Source organism: Hyperolius riggenbachi, chromosome 6 (assembly GCF_040937935.1).
Source record: "Hyperolius riggenbachi isolate aHypRig1 chromosome 6, aHypRig1.pri, whole genome shotgun sequence".
Lineage (NCBI taxonomy): Eukaryota > Metazoa > Chordata > Amphibia > Anura > Hyperoliidae > Hyperolius > Hyperolius riggenbachi.
The window spans coordinates 203065363-203088183 of record NC_090651.1 but is presented as its reverse complement, the minus strand read 5'-3'; the positions used below and the strand labels follow the sequence as shown (position 1 = coordinate 203088183).

At 41.9% G+C, this 22821-nt stretch overlaps 1 protein-coding gene across 7 annotated transcripts in view; it reads right to left on the bottom strand.

Moving 5' to 3' along the window:
* Nucleotides 1-22821, bottom strand: part of FAM118B (family with sequence similarity 118 member B) — a 167643-nt gene that overhangs the window by 131483 nt on the left and 13339 nt on the right. Inside the window, exon 1 of one of the 7 annotated variants that reach the window (XM_068240308.1) lies at nucleotides 13481-13511. The exons of the other annotated variants lie outside the window; for them this stretch is intronic. The gene's annotated coding sequence lies outside the window, so the exon portion shown is untranslated. Of the gene's footprint in view, nucleotides 1-13480; nucleotides 13512-22821 lie in introns of those variants that run through there. 7 annotated transcript variants of the gene reach the window in all.

Below are 22821 nucleotides of genomic sequence, written 5' to 3'. Positions count from 1 at the left end.
ATAAATAAATAAAAAACACACAACAAGAGGTGGTGGATGCACTGCCTGCTGCTTCCTGTAACCTCCAGATATCAAGGGGTAGAAAACCCTGCCCGTACTCCAACTGGAATAGCAAGGCGTAGCTTTATCACCACCATTTAAGCAAATTCTAAGCTCCAAAAGGTCTCTCCTGGATGACAAAAAATGCAGTGGAAAAATAAAATAAAGAACAAACATTAAAAAACCTAAGGCTCCTGTGGTCCCACGGGAACCGCCTCCTGAACAACAATAGCTTCTGCAAGGAGCACACTTTAAGCCAATCATCTTCATCTTCATCCAAGCACCCCTCAATCAAAAGCAGGCCAGGATGAAATTTGGGCTGCACTTGCTTTACGGAACATGGTGGTGGAGGAAGAGGCATATGTTTATTAATAGCTACGGTAATCAGCTAAACCCAGTAAAGTGTCATAGCTGCTAATTTAGGGCAGCATAATATGATGTCATTGTCCATACCCACAACTAATCACACTATGTAGCCCTGCTCAGAAGAACAATCGTCTCAGTCTGCAGAGAAAAAGAGCAACAGATCAGGTGCAGAAACTATGCCAACCTGTGGCTTTGAGACTCAGCAAAGGCAGAAAGCAAAAAGAGGATACTATACATAAAAAAGCCATGCCCCCTCCACAGTGATGTCTGAGAGCTGCAAAGAGAAGTGAAGATTGCAGGCAGCCATGGAAAGAAAAGAGGAGGAAGAGAAGGTGGCTCAAACTAATATGCCCAATGGGAAGAAACAATACCGGCACAAGATGCAGTAAGCCAATAAGGACTGTGACTGAAGCAGTGTGGGAGAGATGTGCACACTCAGAAGGTATAATGTATCCCTAATAGAGTGCAAAAGCAGTGGCACAGAATCTCCAAAAAGTACACTATATTTGCAAAAACAGACAGCTCGTCTATTGGCTGGAGCGGTCACCATGTCACCACTTCCGGGGGTGTGGCTATATGTCAGGACTTGGCAGCGAAGTGGGCGCATGCTATCCAGAGGTTGAGCCAGCTAGTTGGAAACTACAGTATTTAAGGATTGGTGTGACAGGGTGAACATGTGGTCTTGCCTCTGAAGAAGCAGGTAACCGCAAAACGTCTGTCCGGCTCCCCCCACCCCCACTGCTAACCACGATATTTATGCTGACTGTTTTTGCAAATAAAGTGTAAGAGTCTCTCTCTACTGATCAGTTTTTCGGTGCGCCAGTTTTTCTTCGTGAGTTGTCTGACTGTTTTGCATTGCTATCAACTGTTTTTCTGCATGTGAAAAACACATTCAAGTGTGAACTAGCCTATTGGTTAACATTGGTTGCAGTAATCCTGTGCAGAAAATGCACAGAAAAACTGACGAGTGGAGACAGGTCCTAAGTCTTTTTTTTTTTATCTATTGATGATACGTCAAACAAATGTGCATCATGGGAGTAGAGCTGAGGAGGAGTCACAGTGTATGTTGTGTTCATGTGTGAGAATTTGTTTCTGTGTGTAAGTGTTCATCCTCACCTTTCCGTCAGTCAGACATGTACCTACAGTTGTGTTCAAAATTATTCAACCCCCAATGCTGTAAAGGGTTTTAGGGAATTTAGTGTACATTTGTAATTGTGTTCAGAATGAAATCTTACAAGGACTTTTTAAAGAACCAAATGCAACTAAAATTACAGCATTTGTTTTTGTAATACAGTATTAATTTTTTTTGTGCGATTTCTTCATTGACAATTATTCAACCCCTTAAAGACTACCACTCTTAAGAACAGAGGTTCATTAAAGTGTTTTCGATCAGGTATTGAAAACACCTGTGGATGTTAACGAGCAGCAATCAAGCATAATAAGCACCAATTAGGCAGATTTAAAATGACTGTGATACTCAGCTCCTTCTAGACATTTACTGGTGTGTTTACAAACATGGTGAAGTCAAGAGAATGGTCCAGGAAGAGAAGAGAAGAGGTGATTTCTCTTCACAGGAAGGGCAATGGCTATAAGAAGATTGCAAAGATGTTAAACATACCAAGAGACACCATAGAAAGCATCATTCGCAAATTCAAGGCATAGAGCACTGTTGAAATGCTACCTGGTCGTGGCAGAAAGAAGATGCTGACTTTGACTGCTGTGCACTACCTGAAGCGCAAAGTGGAGAAAAATCCCTGTGTGACTGCTGAGGAACTGAAAAAAGATTTGTCAGATCCGGGTACTAAAGTTTCAGCTCAGACAATAAGACGCACACTGCGTAATGAAGGCCTCCATGCCAGAACTCCCAGGCGCAACCCCTTGCTGTCTCCAAAGAATAAGAAGAGTCGACTGCAGTAAGCCAAAAGTCATGTGGACAAACCACAAAAGTTTTGGGTTAGTGTTCTGTTGACTAATTAAACAAAATTAGAATTGTTTGGGCCCATGGATCAACGCTATGTTTGGAGGAGGAAGAACAAGGCCTATGAAGAAAAGAACACCTTGCCTACTGTGAAGCATAGCGGGGGGGGGGGGGGTCAATCATGCTTTGGGGCTGTTTTGCTTCTGCAGGTACAGGAAAGCTTCAGCGTGTGCAAGGTGCCATTAAATTCTCTTCAGTACCAGGAGATATTGGATGAAAATGTGATGCAGTCCGTCACAAACCTGAGGCTTGGGAGACGTTGGACCTTTCAACAGGACAATGATCCCAAGCATACCTCCAAGTCTACTAGAGCATGGTTGCAGATTAAAATGCTGAAACATTTTGAAGTGGCCATCGCAGTCACCAGACTTAAATCCAATTGAGAACCTCTGGTGGGACTTACAGAAAGCAGTTGCAGCGCGCAAGCCTAAGAATGTGACTGAACTGGAGGCTTTTGCCCATGAAGAATGGGCTAAGATACCCTTAGATCGCTGCAAGACACTTGTGTCAAGCTATGCTTCACGTTTAAAAGCTGTTATAACTGGAAAAGGATGTTGTACTAAGTACTAAGAATGAATGTCACTTGGGGTTGAATACAACTGATAATGATGTGAGCACAGAAAATACATTTGTGGTTATTTCATTATAAATGTTATGTTATATTTGTCTGACTTACAAGTGCCTCTTTGATTTAATTGTAAACAAGATGACTGAAATGATCAAAATCAATGTCAAACTGGCCAAAACACTCAATTTCAGTGGGGGTTGAATACTTTTGAACACAACTGTATATGCTGCATATATCCCCCCCCCCCCCCCCCCCCCACCAGATTCCCCTTGAAACCTGACATACCGTATATACTTTGATACAAGTCAACCTCATGTATTAGTGGACCCCAATATTTGTCCCTCTTAAAGAGACACTGAAGCAAAAAAAAAATATGATATAGTGAATTGGTTGTGTACTATGAATAATTACTAGAAGATTAGCAGCAAAGAAAATATTCTCATACTTTTATTTTCAGGTATATAGTGTTTTTTCTAACATTGCATCATTCTATAATATGTGCAGATTACACAACACTCAGCATTCAAAATGAGTCTTTCAGAGCAGTCTGTGAGGACTCTTTCACACTAAAGGCAGCGGTAAAAGGCTAAAACGCTGCGTTTTGGCTGCAGGCGTTTTGAATGCATTTTAACGCCAATACATCACTATCAATTGTAATAAGAAACGCCGCGGTAGGCCCAGAAAAAGCGCCTGGGAGCGTTGAAACGCAACGCTCTAAAACGCGGCGTTAGATGTGAAAGGTAAAATGAAAGTCTATGGACTTTCATTTTACCCTGGAAAACGCTCACTTTGGCCGTGGCGTTAAAACGCCGAAAAAGTCCTCTAGTGTGAAAGGGCCCTGAAGTAATGACCTCTCCTCTAGCAGAGAAAAAGTAAACAGTTCACTTACAGTTGAGATAATAAAAGTCAGATAACAGCCCTCTCCACGACTAAAGCCCCGTCTACACTATGGGATGTTGTAGCGATCCGACGGCTCGATTAGCCGCCGGATCGCCTCTTCCACGTCCCCGCGCGTACCCGCCGCGTCCCCGCTCGCCGCGCGTGCGCCGGATTCGATTCCCCGCTCGTCCCCGCTTATCTTCTGCTCGATTCCCTGCCATTGTCCCCTCACGGGGAGCGAGCAGGGAATCGGCGGAAGCAAGATCCGTCCTGTCGGATCTTATCAATCGAGCCGCATCAGCGGCTCGATTGATAAGGCACATCGGAGCCTCATCTACCCATGTAGATGAGGCTTATGACTTAAGGCTCATACACACATCAGACCATAGTCTTTGGAAAATGAAAGATCACAGACCAATCTTACCCCCTTCCATGTAGTATGAGAGCCATACTCTACACAGTCTTTTCTATGGAGCTGAACTCCACATCAGAAAAAAATCTCTGCAAGATGCTGCACACACAGATGCTGTACAGACACAAAAGATCAGTATCTGCAAAAGATCTGTTCCTGCCAAAAATCCATTCCTGTAAATTGCAATGATAGTCTATGAGATCTGCAGATCATCATACACACATGATTTAACTGACATTCATCTGCAGATCAAGCAATCATCTGCAGATCTGAAAATCCATCCTGGTGGATCTGATCTGCAGATGAATGTCAGTTAAATCATGTGTGTATGATGATCTGCTGATCTCATAGACTATTATTGCAATTTGCAGGAATGGATTTTTGGCAGGAACAGATCTTTTGCAGATACTGATCTTTTGTGTCTGTACAGCATCTGTGTGTGCAGCATCTTGCAAAGATTTTTTTCTGATGTGGAGTTCAGCTCCATAGAAAAGACTGTGTAGAGTATGGCTCTCATACTACAGGAAGGGTGGTAAGATTGGTCTGTGATCTTTCATTTTCAAAAGACTATGGTCTGATGTGTGTATGGGGCCTTAGTCGGAGAGCTTAATGGCTTGTTTGCATAGAGATAACAACTGGAGTTTCTCAACTCTTCCTGTACTGGAAACAATTAGACTGATGTATCTGATCTTAATGTTTTATTTCTTAGCTGTACTACACATACAAATCATAATATCATAATTTTTTTTTCGCTTCAGTGTCTCTTTAAGCTGGAATTTGTTAATTACTCAAGTATAAGTCTATCCAGCAAAGTTAAAGTGAACCGAGCATCATTTTTAACACCCAGGGCAGCTCTATAGCTAATTAAAAATGCATTCTAAAAATGTCGTTTATTAAAATAAAAAAAAAAAAAATCATTTTACCTCATCTTTTTACATTTAAGGGTTAAAATAGGCACCTCTTCTGTCCCTGAAAGGACTTGAGGACACAGAGCAACAGATGATGGAAGGCAGATAAGAAATCACCTCATTAGACTTAAATGACCACAAACAAACCCTGAGTCTTCTCCATTGTACTTCAAACAGAAAACATTAGTCACACTTAAAGAGACTCTGTAACAACAAAAACCTCCCCTGGGGGGTACTCACCTCGGGTGGGGGAAGCCTCCGGATCCTAATGAGGCTTCCCACGCCGTCCTCTGTCCCATGGGGGTCTCGCTGCAGCCCTCCGAACAGCCGGCGACAGAGCCGACTGTAGCTTCAATATTTACCTTTGCTGGCTCCAGCGGGGGCGCTGTGGCTGCTTTCGGCACGGAAATAGACGGAAATACCCGATCTCCGTCGGGTCCGCTCTACTGCGCAGGCGCCGGAAACTTGCGCATGCGCAGTAGAGCAGACCCGACGGCGATCGGGTATTTCCGCCTACTTCGGAGCCGACAGCCGTCAGAGCGCCTGCGCAGGAGCCAGGAAGGTAAATATTACGTCACCGCTGCACGGAGGGCTGCAGCGAGACCCCTGACGGATGGAGGACGGCGTGGGAAGCCTCATTAGGATCCGGAGGCTTCCCCCACGAGAGGTGAGTACCCCCCAGGGGACGTTTTGTCGTTACAGTTCCTCTTTAAAGAATTTCACACCTAGCCTGGATAATGGCAGTGGAAAAGTAGCAGGGGGTTGAACTTCTGAAATATGCCAGCCATTTCAGCTATTTGAAGCCAGGAGCTGCTTAGATCCCTTTAAGGGCTGCGCTTGGGGTCCTCACTGAGGCGCTACTCCTGCTACTGCTGAAATTCTGTTTGTCCCCACGTTTATTGCCTGATGAAGCGGGTGTGGCCTGCGAAATGCATTGCACTTTTGGGGTACTAAATAATAAATGTGATTACTATTATACAGACAGTCTTTCGTGTCTGCTTTATGGAGGTAAATGCACCGCTTCCTCCAAGCAAATTTTAAAGGTTTTATCCACTTTTACCCTGCTGGCGCCTCTGTTCTCCTTTTGCTGTACCATGTCCACCCCTGGTGGAGGAGTGATCTACCCCTTTTCTGATCTACAGAGAGCGACTTCTTAATCCTGAGTGAGGACAGGTCTAATCTCCTCACTTGCCTATACAGTGGTTGCCTTTGTGGTAACCCACGTTTGTGAGTATACTCTTCTCACTAATTATCTTTACTATATTTATGCTGAACATACTACACTATATTGGGCTCTCGGTTTCTCTAACTTTATGAACAACCATGTGGGCAGCAGTATTGTAGACTATGCCATCACAGACACAGCCCCCATGAACATCAATGTCCTTATAGTCACCCCTGAAACATAAATATCAGACCACAACCAAATACTGCTATAACTGAAATCCACCAATGAGTCAACCACACAGCAGTCCCACCAGACCAGTCAATACAAGCTGCCACCATCATTCAAATGGCCTAATGGTCTGCCACTGAATCCACCAACATGGCCAACACAGCCATAATCCAAGAACTGTTGGCAAACTTTTATCTCAACCCATACGAATCAAATCAACAAGGTGTCAACCTCACAGTGAAGGACTTCAATAACATCTTATATACTATGGTAGAACTAGCAGGCTTCAAGCAGACCAATCTCAAGAGACCCACCAATAAACAGTCCCAAAAATGGTTTGACAGTGAATGCAAGGTTCTACGTAATTCTCTAAGGCCAGCCTCCAACTAAAAGCACAGAGACCCCAACAACCAGGAACTAAGGGAAGCCCATGACCACCTACAGGGGCAATACAAAGGTGTCCTCAGATGGAAAAAAAACAGAGCCACATCTCCCACAAACTCCAACAGCTGGAGCACTCCCTCCAGAGCAACTTATTCTAGGAGACATGGAACCATATTGGCACAAAGCCCAAGAAAAACCCTCTCCAGATAAAAAAATGGCCACATCTGGCTCCACTACTGCAGAGACCTCTACAAAGACATCCCAGAATATGTCCAAACCCCAGAAAAGAAACAAATACTGTAGCTCCGAAAACTGAAGAAAAATAGAAAAAGACAATCAAGGATTTCCAGAACCCACTGGACACACTGATCATGGTGCTGGACATAAAAGAAAGAATAAAGCTATCCTCGCTGGAACATGGGGCCCAGGCCACTCCATGTTCCCTAAAGCAAAGCGTCAGCAGTGCATCTAGCCAGGATCCCCAATACAGCCCGACAAAAGCCCAAATAAAAGGGACTGTAGAAAGCTGCAAGGCGTGATACCTAGAGGAATGGAGGAGCGACATAAAGAACTTCCAGAAACTCACTGTCTACCAATCACTGCAGAGAGAGTACACAATGGACCCGTGAGGCTACACTACCCCAAAGACAGACAGACCCTGAGCCTGTACCATCTGAGCGCCCACAGCCTGGATATAGAGACAGGGCGGTACAAACAGACCTGGAAGCTGCAAGAGGAGAGACTGTGCTGGCAATGTGACCAGGGGGCCCTGGAGGATTAGGGCCCACTTCCTGCTACATTACACTGCAGCAAATATGAGGACTGCCCACTTCCATAGACTCTCCACCCACATCCTGGATTTCACCTTCACAGATGAGAACAGGAGACTCTACATCCTATTGGAGGAAAAGAATGGTACAAATAGCGGCCCATTATGATGCTGCCTGCCACCAACTTAAAGGAACATGGTACCTTATGGACTGTATACTCCTTATACTGAACCCTATACTCTTCAAACCCCTATGGTCTATATACCCCTTATACTGTCACCTATACCCTCCCCATGCCGTTAATCCCACAACCACCCCCTCCCATGCTAACGCTAATAACGCTTTACTTTGGAAATACTCAATGTATTTGGTCCTGCCAATAAATCTTTTTTGGATTGGATTGCATGTTTATGGTGTGTCTTTTGTGTGCATGTCTGCACTGTGTGTAGGGAGGAATGATTCCTACTGGTTTGTTTCAGACCAATGAGAAGTAGTAGTGTGCTTCTGCAGGGGCTCCCATCTGTGTTGCAGCGCTTGTCCATGAAGGCAGCAACAGCGGAAACCCGAGCAGTGGCTGAGGAACACAAGTGGCTCCATTTAGATATGCACTTTAGTAGGTTTAGGTTGTATGTTTTAGGGCCCTTTCACACTGGCATGGTACGTCGTGGTAATTCACCGCACTGCTACCGCAGGGCATTGAAAGTCTATGGGTGCTTTCATATTACCAGTGCTCATTTTGACGCGCTTCCATTACTATGTTGCCACGAATACCTGGGCTGACATGCGGCAGACTGGAAATCATGTAAGTGTATGGCAACACAGGGATTTTAAAAATGTTGGTGGCGGCAGTGCGGCGATGTGCATGCACGGAAGCGTATTTTTACAATAAGCTTCTGTGCACTTCCATATACACGAAACAGGAAGTGAGCGCAAGTGTGTGTCACTTCCCGTTTGGCCGGATGCCAGAAGGGGAATACTGCATAGTAATGCGGTATTACACGAAGGCCTGTTTTTGGCAGTCCCACTGCACCGCAGATGCCAATATGCAGTGTGAAGCCGGCCTAAGGATTATATGTACTTGGTGATTTCCCTTTTGCACAAAATGTTTTTTCACTGTTTGGACTAAGCACTTTTTTTTTAGCTATAATGATTTCATTACCTCCTAATTTATGCGCTTTGAACCTGGGTTCTATAATTGAAGCGGTTCTTATTGAACCGTGGATATGATATATATATATTTATACTTTGATAAGGATTGCTAAAAAGAGGAGGTATATTATTCCTGTTGTGAAATGGTTTTATGTGGTTGTAATATCTTGAAATAAAGCTGTAATTCATGTACTAACAGATGGTGCTGTAATTTGACCATTCTTTCCTCTGGTTTTAAATAAAAAGTAAACTTTCGGCTAATAAGCCTTCTTCAGACTTAGTTCCTGTATATTACCAAAATGTCAAAACACACAGCTTATATACAATGCACTTGAAACAAAAAAAAAACCCCGAGAGCCCAATATAGTGCAGTAAGTCTAACAATTGTTGGCAAAATAATTGACAGATGTGGATATACTCACAAACACGGGTTACCACATAGGCAACCACTTGAAATGCAGGTGGGGAGCATTAGAACCTGACCCCACTCAGGTTTAAAAAGTCGCTCTCTGTAGATAGAAAGAAGGGGACAGTCCCCTCCAACCAAGGTGGACTATATACTGTGCAAATTTGGACAGAGGCGCCAGGCAGGTTAAAATGATCTAAAAACAACTAAAAAGGAGGAGTACAGATGGACTTACCTCCTGAAATGATGGACAATCGAGATTGTTCAAATCGCAAATAACAATTTATTTTGGCACTCCGCAACGCGTTTCGCAGGTATAACCCGCTTCATCAGGCAAGGAGTGCAAGCTCAAAAAGGTCCAATAGTGGCAATGCGTCCACCTGTACTCCTTTTTAGTTGTTTTTAGATCATTTTAACCTGCCTGGCGCCTCTGTCCAAATTTGCACAGCTTATATACAATGGACATTCGGAGGAGAAACATTCTTTTGCAAGCTTAAATAAATGTCAGATGCTTTAACATTCTACTGCTTTTGCAATAAATACGAATCGCACATTCAGGAGTATTTACTATTATGCATTGTGTGGAAGGATTCAGATTGTGATTTGAGAGGGATCGATCTTTTTGCCACATCAAGCAGCATATAGATGGCCATATACATTCCAATTCTAATGTTATATGGAGAGTTGGCAGGCACTCGGGGTATACTGTAGAAAGCCGGTGGCAAATACTCAGGCAGACTATGTGCTCAAGATCAAAAGAGTAGTCAAATACATGAATATAAAGAGGCAGAAAAAGATCTGGCACTATAGCTTTTAATGTAGCAAAAAATAAACAGTGCTTGAATTCTTGTGGTTTCAAAAAGACACATCTTAAAATGCAAGATCGTGATTGATCAGTGTGACATTGATAAGTGACAGCAGCACATAGTTTGATGCTAACCTGAGTGTCAGGGAGGTAGCAGGTGTGGGTGCCAATGGGTGCACGGCCTTACGCCGTTTCGCAGGGCTAACGCCAAGCTTCTTCCGAGGAGTGCACAATGTGACTGGGTGGAAATCGGGGATAAACGCGCGTCTGTTCGTGACGCCCTTCCGGTCCGCTATACTGGCCCCGCCCTCGCTTTCTGATTGGTCTCCAGTCCCGCTTTGAGCTAAGGGCGGAAACCCGCATTGCCATATGGAGAGGTCACGTATGCACGTCATATGACGCTGCATTAACGTGGCCAATGGCAGTGCGGATACGCTGTGAGTGGCGCAAATAGAATGCGCTGTGGATAACAGCGTATATAGGGTTGCTGCCATGGCAACATGGGCCGTCCCAGCCTGATATGACAGATACTGGGGTTGACTCAGTGCACACCGGCAGCGAATGGGAGTATTCTCTCATAAGTAAGCTACATTAGCTAAATATCCCTATGCCTGAAGCGGGGTGGGGGTGCAACAGATGGGGGCAGGGAGATGGAGATTTATCCCCGATTTCCACCCAGTCACATTGTGCACTCCTCGGAAGAAGCTTGGCGTTAGCCCTGCGAAACGGCGTAAGGCCGTGCACCCATTGGCACCCACACCTGCTACCTCCCTGACACTCAGGTTAGCATCAAACTATGTGCTGCTGTCACTTATCAATGTCACACTGATCAATCACGATCTTGCATTGTAAGATGTGTCTTTTTGAAACCACAAGAATTCAAGCACTGTTTATTTTTTGCTACATTAAAAGCTATAGTGCCAGATCTTTTTCTGCCTCTTTATATTCATACATTCCAATTCTCCTGAGTGAAATGTTTTCCAATCCAACCAACTTTTTCATCATGTACAATCTTTTTTTTTTTTAACAAAATTGTGGCAATCTCTAACACACGTGTGGTACCTCAAACTACTTTCTTAGAAGTTTCAATCAACAAAAATTGCATTATTTTAATTGAATCAATGAATTAAAATGAAAAAAATTGTAACATGTTTGGCCTATGGCTAGCTTAAAGGACACCCGAAGCGAAAATAAACTAGTGAAACAAATGATTGTATCTATCTTCCTTCTCCTAAAAATGACTTTTTAAGATATTCCACAGTTTTATTTTATGTTTAAATCTACTTTTTAAGTTTTAACTGTTTAATTGTTTTTGCTCAATTACGCATTGATTGAAGTATGTCAGAGCTAAAAATCTATGAACTATTGACCCTTTTTATCTCTTTCCTGCTCTCAGAAGCCATTTTCTGCTAGGAAAATGTTTTATAGTTGGAATTTTTTATCAGCGAGGGTCACACTGTAGTCACTTCCTGTCTGAGTCAGGACTGAGTCAGCCACTTACATACCCGATATTTAACTCTTTCAGGCAGAGAAAGAAAAAAAAAGGAACACAGCATAGTTATTATTGTGCTTGGCACTGTACATAAACGTCTATCATCATGTCACACGTCACTTCGGGTATCCTTTAAAAACAACCTTTTTTTTTTTTTCTTTTTCAAGTGGTCTCTAAAGAGGTCACACATAAAATGATCCTGCCTCTTCCAAGCTTCCTTACATGACTTCATATCAGTACAAGCATCAAACATGATAAAACAACCGGCACTGTCTCCCCTAATGTAAAATGTGCCCCCCTGATGCCCGCTGCCATAAAGTGGGGCGCATCTATGTGGATTGGGGACAGAGCCTGGAGCAAGCGGCGGACACAGACAGGTAAACTATACTGCACTGGGGGAGGGGAACATTTTACATTGGGGGGCAGCGTCGGATCAGCAGATGCAGCATCACAAGGCCAATTCCTGACCGATTTCTGCATGAAATCGATTGGCAATCAGCCTGTGGTGTTTGGACAAGCAACAGATCTCTCTTTGATCAGAGAGAGATCTGTCTTCTCTTGGTCAATCTGCCCATATCACCTGACGTATGGGCACCTTAATGTGCATCAAGCCCATTATCTTTATTTATAGCAAGAAAAACACTTTCACAATGGATTTGGTAGCATCAGTGTTCTCCCCAGGCTCTTTTAGCCAGGTGCTCCACCCGGCTAGATTTGGTGAGCACCTGGCTGTCGTCGGCTCACCACCTAACTCTGCTGTAAGCAGAATTGTGCAGAGAAGCGCCAGCCCTGCATTTTCTCATCTCTCCCCACCTGGCTAATTTTTCATGCCACCCGGCTGGAAAAAAATTCTGGGAAAAACACGGAGCATTGACGTTTTCCCTAGTGACAGGTCCTGTTTACATTGATGTTTAGTAATCTTGATGTTTCAGTAATCTTGAGTGCCCCTCACCAGTCAGACACACTCATTCCATCACATCCTGGCTTCACCACCAGCCCAATTGACTTATCTTATTTTCAACCAAAGTAGGACATTATTGTGTTTGTCCAATATGTCTCTCCACTTCCCAGGGAGCCTAAATCATCCATAAATCCTCTTATTTACACTCCAGATTGTTTCATGTTTTTTAGTGATTAGCATGCTATATACCAGGGTAAATATAGACTTTGTCTTACAAACAGCAGCTGGTACAATATTAGTAATGGCGATAGGAAAGAATACCTCTTTACTGGGATGTTTTTAACACCAGTTCAGTCTTTTATTATCTAAAGCTAGTTGGTGAAATGTGTACACTTTTTAGTGCAGTGTTTGCTTAGCCTCAAGAAAACTCCTGTCATTGTCTCAGCAATCATAGCTGTGGCCATACACAAGTAATGCGAAAAATAAAGTATATCCTGGAAGTCTCTTGTTTTCAATATACATTTTGCGTTCCCTATGGTAAATTAAATAAGCCTATGGTACCTTATAATCTCTTTTTATACAGCATCACCATATTGGTTCTCTCTTTTTATATAGCACGCAGCTATATAAGGGAAGGTGTACAAGTGGATGAGGCGGAATGGGAGCATTGTCTCTTTACACTAAGAATTGTTTCTCCCTGTGTTCATGACAGCCTCACCTTTATGTAATCCATCAAAGCTATTTACTTCCTTCACAATTAATTAAATACTCACCTTCGGCCTCAGCCAGCTGTCCCAAATGAATATTTCAGCGTCCATCTTTTCTTCATATGCTGTGGCATTGCCCACCTGTAGCAAGCTTTTGGAAACCGGTTGTAAACTTTCAACATGATCAAATGGGCTTCCCCACTACTCTGGACATTAGGAAAACAGATGGGTAGGAGGTGCCCGGTCTGGATTACGTCGTAAATATCAAATAGTAGCTGAACCAATCTCTATAAAGTATGGGATAATAAAGTTTTTCCTACCTTATAGATGTTTGGTAGTATATAAAACAAGTGGAGGCTTACGAATAAGCAAACGATTTTATTGGTGCACTTAGACAACGCGTTTCTCGGCTCTCAGCCGCTTCCTCAGGTCAATACAAGTGCCTTTAAGAACAAATGGCAACACTCAGATCACGTTACAACAACATAAGACAATATTAAAATTAATCTAAATGTTAGACAATATAAAGATTAGCCTAAAAATGTTTTTCCATATCTTTATCTTGTCTTAAAAACACTTCATTATAAATTTCTGTTCTAAAACATATGTATATCTTTTTTCTACCGCAAACACACATTTGTATGCCTAGGGCAAGTTACATTAGTTCTGGAGTTAATTGCCTCTCCGAGGTGTCTTGAATCGCAAGGACTGTAGTTTCGGCCAAAAAGAGAAACCCTCATACAGTGCTGGCCCCCACAGGGGGCTGGATACAAAAGTTACATAGTAGTGCAAAATACATGGGCTGTATAGGAACAGTGGAGTAGTATTCTTGCACTGTAAGCCCTGTACGGCAACCATTGCCCATATGGTGAGTACCATGGGCTACTGATGGCGCATGAAGAAGTCCCTAATGGGTAAGCTACTCTTAGTTGTGTAATGGGCCCTATAACTAGTGCTTCCTAGTAGCATTGAGGGCTATATATCAAAGGTGGACGGGGGCGGAGGAGCTGCTAAATACCCTTTTAACAACATTATATACCTGAACATACAAGCGCCGACCGTGCTGCTAAATGCTGTCAGGTGCTAACTAGATTAAAAAGTTGGTACGGGGTCGGGGTGCGGTATAGATAAAGACATACCTGTGCAGTGTTAGGAACGAGATTCCGGGCGCCAAGTATGCTGCCGCTATAGAGAACTTGTTTTTAAAAACTAGTCTCTCGTCCTCCTCTGGGTGGGGTGTGGAGCAGTGCGGTGACGTCATTACGTCCCGCATACTCCATTGGGGACGGTGGCCTGCTAGGGCTACGGTACTATGGAGCTAGGCGTGGTACAGGCGGCCATCTTGGTGTAGTCTGTAATAGGATCTAATGCAGTGGCCATATTGGGAGTGGCAATATGTATAAGAAAATGCTGGCGGCCGTCTTACTAAAGTATGGGGTCTGGTACAATGTAGCGGCCATATTGGAAGTGGCCTGAAGCATTTAAAAATATATAAAACAACGAGGCTAAAAAAAAATTTTGTGGCCAGTTTTAATTGTTTTTATGGGGAATAAGGGAATAATGATAATTGGAAAGGGGAAATGTGCTTAGAGATATCATATGACTTGAGGATAATTGTGAAAAAGTTATGAACTATAAAAAACATATGAGTCCTTTTTCTAGGGCTAACATAGCCCTCTGCAGGTCAGAGGTAGTAAGGCATTAGATTGTGCTCTGATCTACAGCTGTAATATTCTTTGTTTGTCCCTGTGTATAGTTGGAATTCCATGCACTTCCTCAGTGAAGATAGTTTAGCCTATCTATATAAAAGCATTAATAAAACCATTGGTAAAACAGACTATTTGAAAAGTAACACAGATGAACTAATATACATAAAATTTGTATTGAACTAAACATACAGATAGAGTGGGGATCATTATCATGAGTGGTAGGTGGACTCTTATGGGTCAGTTTAGCAAGGACTTTTTCTATGTACCTATGTATAGAGGTGTCTACATCAATTGTGTGTGTGATATTCTTATACTACATGTGTGATCCTAACCAACTATGTAGGATCTCCCATAAAGGTATCCACAGATTATCCATAACAGATATATAGGAGATGACAATGCCCATAGGAGGATAAACACTGTTGATGTTTTGCTTGAATGAGTGGGACTCGCTAATTATATCCTTTTAGTGTAAGTGGCCTAGAATATCGGTCCCCATCGATTAAGATCGATAGATTAGGTCTTTATTTTTCACAGATTATGTTCTAAACATATGTTTAAACCATCTGGTTGTAAAGTGTTTAGCTGGAAAATCCAGTACATCTCTCTGGCTTTTAGTACACTGTGTCTGTTCGGGGTATTTTCCCCGATTCGTTCAATCGGACAGACCGTAGTTCCATCTATGGACTAGTTGTGACAATATCTGTAATGTCGTGAAAGACCGTGTTTTAAAAAGCCTTTTTGGATATTTCTTTTGTGTTGTCCCCATCGTGTTCTCAGGGGTTGCGTAGTTCTACCCACATATTGGATCCCACATGGGCAAGTGATCAGGTATATGATAAAGTCACTCGAGCAGTTCATTGGGTTCTGGATGGTAAATGTAATCTTAGTTGATGAGGATATGAAACTTTTTTGATCCATTTGGAGTTGAGCGCAGCATAGACAACGTGGTTTCATACATGGTCTGCTGCCCTGTGTGGCGTCTAGTCTTGGGATTCCTGTTGCAGTCTCGGTCTTTATTCTACTCGGTGCCAACATGTTCTTCAAAGTCCTGGCACGACGAAATACTTGTTTAGGTTTGTTGGTGATGTCCATTTTGAGGAATGCGTCGTTCATCAAAAGAGACCAATGTTTGTTCAATATGTTTTTTATCGATCGATGGTTGTTGGAATATCGTGTTATGAAGCTTGGTACCACTTCATTATTTGTCTGTCCTATTTTCTGTTTCTGTTTTATTGGTCTCTTTAAGATTTCATCTCTATCCGCCATCTTTGCTTTTCTTTTTGCTTCTTTCACGAGTTTCTTAGGGAAATTTTTTTCTTTAAATTTTTCTGTGAGAATCTGGGCTTGAGAATTGAAGGTTGTGATGTCTGTACAATTTTTTCTAATTCTTAGGAACTGACCATATGGTATGTTTGTTTTCCAGGGTTTATGGTGGCAGCTATGAAAATTGATATAGGAGTTAGAGTCCACTGTTTTGAAATGATTTTTAGATTTAATCTGAGACTCTTCATGATAAACAACTATATCCAAGTATTCGATTTCTTCTCTACTGTAGTTGGAAGTGAAGGTTATCCCCCAGTTATTCCCGTTGAGGTAGTCTTTAAAGGTGTTAATTAGTGAGATGTCACCGTCCCAGATGATAAATAAATCATCTATATATATCTCTTATAGAGCACTATATTTTTGTTAAATGGATTCTCTGAGCCTAGTAGTAGTGTTTCCAGTAGGCCCATTGTTAAATTAGCATAGCTAGGGGCAAACCCCGCCCCCATCGCCATCCCTCTGGTCTGTAGATAAGTTGTGCCCATAAATTCAAAGAAGTTGTGGTGAGAATGTAAGCTATTGCTTGTATGATGAAATATTTCTGTTTTATCGGTAGTTTCGTGCTGGAGATAAGATAGTGCCAGACTGCCCGGAGTCCAATATGGTGGTGGATGTTCGAGTAAAGAGAGCAGACATCCAGGGTCACCCACACATAGGCGTTTTTCCATTCAATACCTTCTAGTTCTGCCAACAGTTGGGTGGAATCTCTGAGATAGGATGGTAGTTGGTGTACAAGGGGCTGTAAATGAAGAGCCACTAACTCTGAGAGGTGGGATGTTAATGACTCTATTCCAGCTATGATCGGGCGACCAGGTGGGTTGGTGACTGATTTGTGGATCTTCGGCAGATGATAAAAAGGTGCTACTGGTGGATTCTGTATACTGATATATTCTTTTTCTGTTTTACTGATGATTCCTTCGTCATAGGCACACGTTATCATTGTGTCCATGTTTTTTTTGTATTCCTTCGTGGGGTCTTAGTTCAGTTCCTTGTATATTCTTGATACTGATGGAGTGGAATACTACTCCACTGTTCCTATACAGCCCATGTATTTTGCACTACTATGTAACTTTTGTATCCAGCCCCCTGTGGGGGCCAGCACTGTATGAGGGTTTCTCTTTTTGGCCGAAACTACAGTCCTTGCGATTCAAGACACCTCGGAGAGGCAATTAACTCCAGAACTAATGTAACTTGCCCTAGGCATACAAATGTGTGTTTGCGGTAGAAAAAAGATATACATATGTTTTAGAACAGAAATTTATAATGAAGTGTTTTTAAGACTAGATAAAGATATGGAAAAACATTTTTAGGCTAATCTTTATATTGTCTAACATTTAGATTAATTTTAATATTGTCTTATGTTGTTGTAACGTGATCTGAGTGTTGCCATTTGTTCTTAAAGGCACTTGTATTGACCTGAGGAAGCGGCTGAGAGCCGAGAAACGCGTTGTCTAAGTGCACCAAAAAAATCGTTTGCTTATTCGTAAGCCTCCACTTGTTTTATATACTACCAAACATCTATAAGGTAGGAAAAACTTTATTATCCCATACTTTATAGAGATTGGTTCAGCTACTATTTGATATTTACGACGTAATCCAGACCGGGCGCCTCCTACCCATCTGTTTTCCTAGTATACTCCCTTGTACATACTTTGTACCGAGGGTGGTCTAGTCGAGTTCCTCGACGAAAGAACCATTTTTAGAAGGAGAAGCGACCGTCTTGGATACTAAAGGCCGAGTGAAGACGGTATTTCTCCACCTGCAGACACGAGTGGTTGCCTTGCTGCAACCCGCCTTTGTGAGTATATACTCAATTATCTTTCAACATACCCATACCAACTAACAATATTGCACCAGATTGGGCTCCCGGACCTCTTTGTGTTTTTCTTCAATACTCTGGACATTAAACTTTATATTCTAAATAGCACTGAAGAGGATTTATCTAAATTTCATTAAAATGTTTTAATTGAAACTGTTTGCAGCCAAGCAATGCATGGCCTTTAGATGAATGACCCGTCTGTCCCACGTTGGATGACTCGAAGTCCAAAGTTAAGACCGCCTTCCACTACATAAAAAAATAAAATCTTGTTTATAGTCGCAGAAAATGCCCCACTAAATTCCTCAGTGTTTGGGAATGCTGGGTAAGTAGCCCGCATCTGTGAAGGTGAGCTTAAAGAACGCTTCTCTACTGCCTAGTCCGTGGGTGTCTTGTTTGCACTCATTTACATCTGATCTAGATTATAAACTTTATGTACATTGACCTTGAAAGCTCCTCTGCTGGTGCGCCTCACCCTAGTACTTCCTCATCTTATAGTATTTGGTTGCTGGTTTCTTTTGATAATGCTGTTATTGCCTAATACTGTATCACTTGACTTTTCATGTCATTTTTTATGACGTTATTTTCCCTGTACTGTATCTGTCAAATCAATAAAATCTTTGGTTTTGAAAAAAAAATAAGCCTATGTTAGCATAAGCATTACATGTAGAAGTAAATCCACCCCATACATTTACAGTATGGCGACCTGTGAAGAATATTTCAAACACCTGCCGGAAAGCAGTGGGACAATTGACATGGAATCATATTGTGTTTTGTGTTGTTATTAATAGTGACATCTGCAGGTCCATACCCACTACAAGTTTTGTGTGTCAACATTATAAATGAACAATCGCTCCAACCGCTATCGTGTAACTATTTTTTAAAGAGAATGCAGTAACGGACAGTCACATATGGCCGGTGTACGATGATGCTTGCACATTTTGAAAGACCGTCGTGACAGATCAAATCGAAAAACTTTGTCCAACGTCCTTCATGTGTACAGATCTTAAAATGATCTTTCAGCTAAACTCTATGGAACTTCCCACTGCATATTTCTTCGTTTAATTATCCTATTGTGAGTAATCTTCTCACAGTCTATTGCTGTTGTCTACATCCCATTTCTAAAATTCTTTAGTGTAAGGATCGTGGAAACTTTGTTCATTGGAAGTTTCCAGTGATTAAAGAGACACTGAAGCGAAAAAAAAAATATGATATAGTGAATTGGTTGTGTACTATGAATAATTAATAGAAGATTAGCAGCAAAGAAAATATTCTCATACTTTTATTTTCAGGTATATAGTGTTTTTTCTAACATTGCATCATTCTATATGTGCAGATTACACAACACTCAGCATTCAAAATGAGTCTTTCAGAGAAGTCTGTGAAGTAATGACCTCTCCTCTAGCAGAGGAAAAGTAAATAGTCCAGGAACAGTTGAGATAATAAAAGTCAGATAACAGCCCTCTCCATGACTAACTTAGTCGGAGAGCTTAATGGCTTGTTTGCATAGAAATAACAACTGGAGTTTCTCAACTCTTCCTGTACTGGAAACAATTACACTGATGTATCTGATCTTAATGTTTTATTTCTTAGCTGTGCTACACATACAAATCATAATATCATCATTTTTTTTTTCGCTTCAGTGTCTCTTTAAGTGTTGCAGTTGATACTTAGCTGAAAGTGAACCTCCAGACTAAAAATCTACTCAGCAGCACTGAAAAGGCTTGGTGTTTCTTTGACAGTTTCACAGCATCAGAACTTTGTTTTTCTTAGACAAGCCTTATTTTAGCTTCGCAAAAGCTTAAGCTCCGCCCCATCAAAGAAAACTGCCCGGGCTTTTTTCCTCTGATACTGTGCAAAGCATGGTGGGATTTTCTATGTTGTTGTTCACGTTGCCTAGCAACTGGGAGGGGTGATCAGCACACAGGACAGTTGGAACTGTGTCTCATGCTCCCTGTCACCTCCTTTCAACCAAAAAGATGGCTGCCCTCATGAAATCAAACATTTGCCTGTTCTTTTAAAACAAGGTGGGTAAGAGATTATATTACCTATCTAGTTTAATTAACATAACTAATGTAATTTAATGACAGTATGTTTGTTTAGGCTGAAGTTCCTCTTTAAGCTATTTTTACATAGAGGCTAGATTAAACATATGATGAAGATAAATGAATATGTGCAATACAACAGAAGACTCTATAGCTGTGGGATTTGGTTTTAGAGGGTTGTCATCATTGGCCTCAATTCACTAAGCTTATCTCCTGTCTTTAATAACGTTATTAGAGTTATCGTGGTGATAACTCTAATAACGTTATTAAAGACAGGAGATAAGCTTAGTGAATTGAGGCCAATGATGACAACCCTCTAAAACCAAATCCCACAGCTATAGAGTCTTCTGTTGTATTGCACATATTCATTTATCTTGATGAGGCATGTAAGTATTCAGGAAACATTTTACCTCAGGCAAACCTAAAGTTAACTCTTCTGTCTTTAAAGTGAACCTCCGGACTAAAAATCTACTCAGCAGCACTGAAAAGGCTTGGTGTTTCTTTAACAGTTTCACAGTATCAGAGCTTTGTTTTTCTTACCAAAGCATCATTTTTAGCTGCATTTTTATCTAAGCTCCACCCATCGAAGAAAAAAAGCCCGGGCTTTTTTTCCCTGATGCTGTGCAGAGCATGATGGGATTACCTATGTTGTTATTCACGTTGCCTTGCAACTGGGAAAGGTGCTCAAGACACAGGACTGTTGGAACTGTGTCTCATGCTTCCTGTCACTTCTTTTCAACCAAAAAGATGGCTGCCATCATGAAATCAAACATTTGCCTGTTCATCAGTGTGGGTAAGAGATTATATTACCTATTTTAATTAACATAACTAATGTAACTGAATTATTATTATTATTATTATTATTATTTAGTATTTATATAGCGCCGACATATTACGCAGCTCTGTACAATGTATATATATATCTTGTCACTAACTGTCCCTCAAAGGAGCTCACAATCTAATCCCTACCATTGCCATATGTCTATATTATGTAGTGTAAGTACTGTAGTCTAGGGCCAATTTTTTAGGGGGAGCCAATAAACTTATCCGTATGTTGTTGGAATGTGGGAGGAAACCGGAGTGCCCAGGGGAAACCCACGCAGACACGGAGAGAACATACAAACTCTTTGCAGATAGTGCCCTGGCTGGGATTCGAACCAGGGACCCAGCGCTGCAAGGCGAGAGAGCTAACCACTACGCCACCGTGCTGCCCCTGAATGACAGTATATTTGTTTAGGATGGAGTTCCTCTTTACATTAACTCTTCAATCCTTAAAATAACTCCAGAATTCTAAAGTTAAAGACAGGTTGTTAATTAACTACGAGTGAAAATAACTACAGAGGCAGTAACTTAAGGAATGAATAGATAAGATAACTCTCTCACTGTGTGGAGGTAAGTTTTCTCTTGCCTTATCTCCAGCATGATCTTAGTGAATTGAGGCCAAAGTCCCAGGGCCTTTTTAAAGTAATGATGGTTAAAAATATATTTCTGTAAAGTTTGTGGTACTGAAATTACTTGCTTGAACAATCTTTATTTTTAAGTGGTTGCAGTACTACATGTTCCCTGTTCAAGGGTTGAACTTTGGATAGTTCTAGAATAGATAGTTGTGAGGTACAGGTATTGACCAATGTACAAATCAAAATCCAGAACCTGGTTAGTCTGCGGTATGCCCATGAGATGTAAAACATGTCTCATAACAACCACATTCTCTATAATACTTTAAAAACAATCTTATGTCACACATGACTTATTTACAGTAATTACTAGCTGTGCATGTAGAAGACCACTAATCCAGGCATGCCCATTTGTTTTTTAGCATGGCATTTTTTTCACTTCATTTAAAAGTGTCATTCTTCCTTTGCAGGGGGCCTAAATGCCCAAGAACAAAAAACAGCCACTATTATGAAAAGCAGACATACAGGACTATTCCAGTGTGGGAAAAAAAAGCAGCAAAAAGAAAAAATGCAGAAAAATCTACTTCCTCCTCCTTGGTATTCGATGCAATGCTATGGGCCATTGATCTGCTGATACTCCTGACCTGCTGCTGATCCAGATCTCCCCCCAGTACAATTTGACCAGTTTGATCAATTTCAGCCAAAAATTGTTCTAATGATTGATCGGCTGGTAATCACCAAGAAAAATTGATAAGCGTATGGCTCAGCTGCCCGCTTTACCTAATTTGCTCCCGCTCCTGGCCTCCACCTTAAAGTCTGGATCCTCCTGCAGTTTATGCTGGCATAGCAGTGTGCTCATCAGCGGAGACTTGCGGCGAAAGCAGCTACGGTAATGTATCCAGTAACAGCGCTGCCCTATACAGGAAGTGACCTCTGTTTACTTCCTGACTACGCTATTACTGGATACATTACCGTAGCTGCTTTCGCCGCAAGTCTCTGCTGATGTGCGCACCACTATGCCAGCATAAACTGCAGGGAGATCCAGACTTTAAGGTGGGGGCCAGGAGAAGGAGCAGATTAGGTAAGGTGAGCGGCTGAGCGAGCAGGCGAGCATGGGGGGGCTCTGACTATATACACTGGCTATACAGGGGAGTCTGACTATATACACTGGCTATATGGGGGTTCTGACTATATACACTGGCTATACAGGGGGATCGGACTAAAGAGGATCTGGCTACCCCCACAAAATATAAGACCTTCCCGAAAATAAGCCCTAGCACATATTTTGAAGGTAAAATTAATATAAGACAGTGGCCCATAAGTAATTCACTATTTCTCCTGAGTTTTCTCCTAAGGGATATTTTCACACCT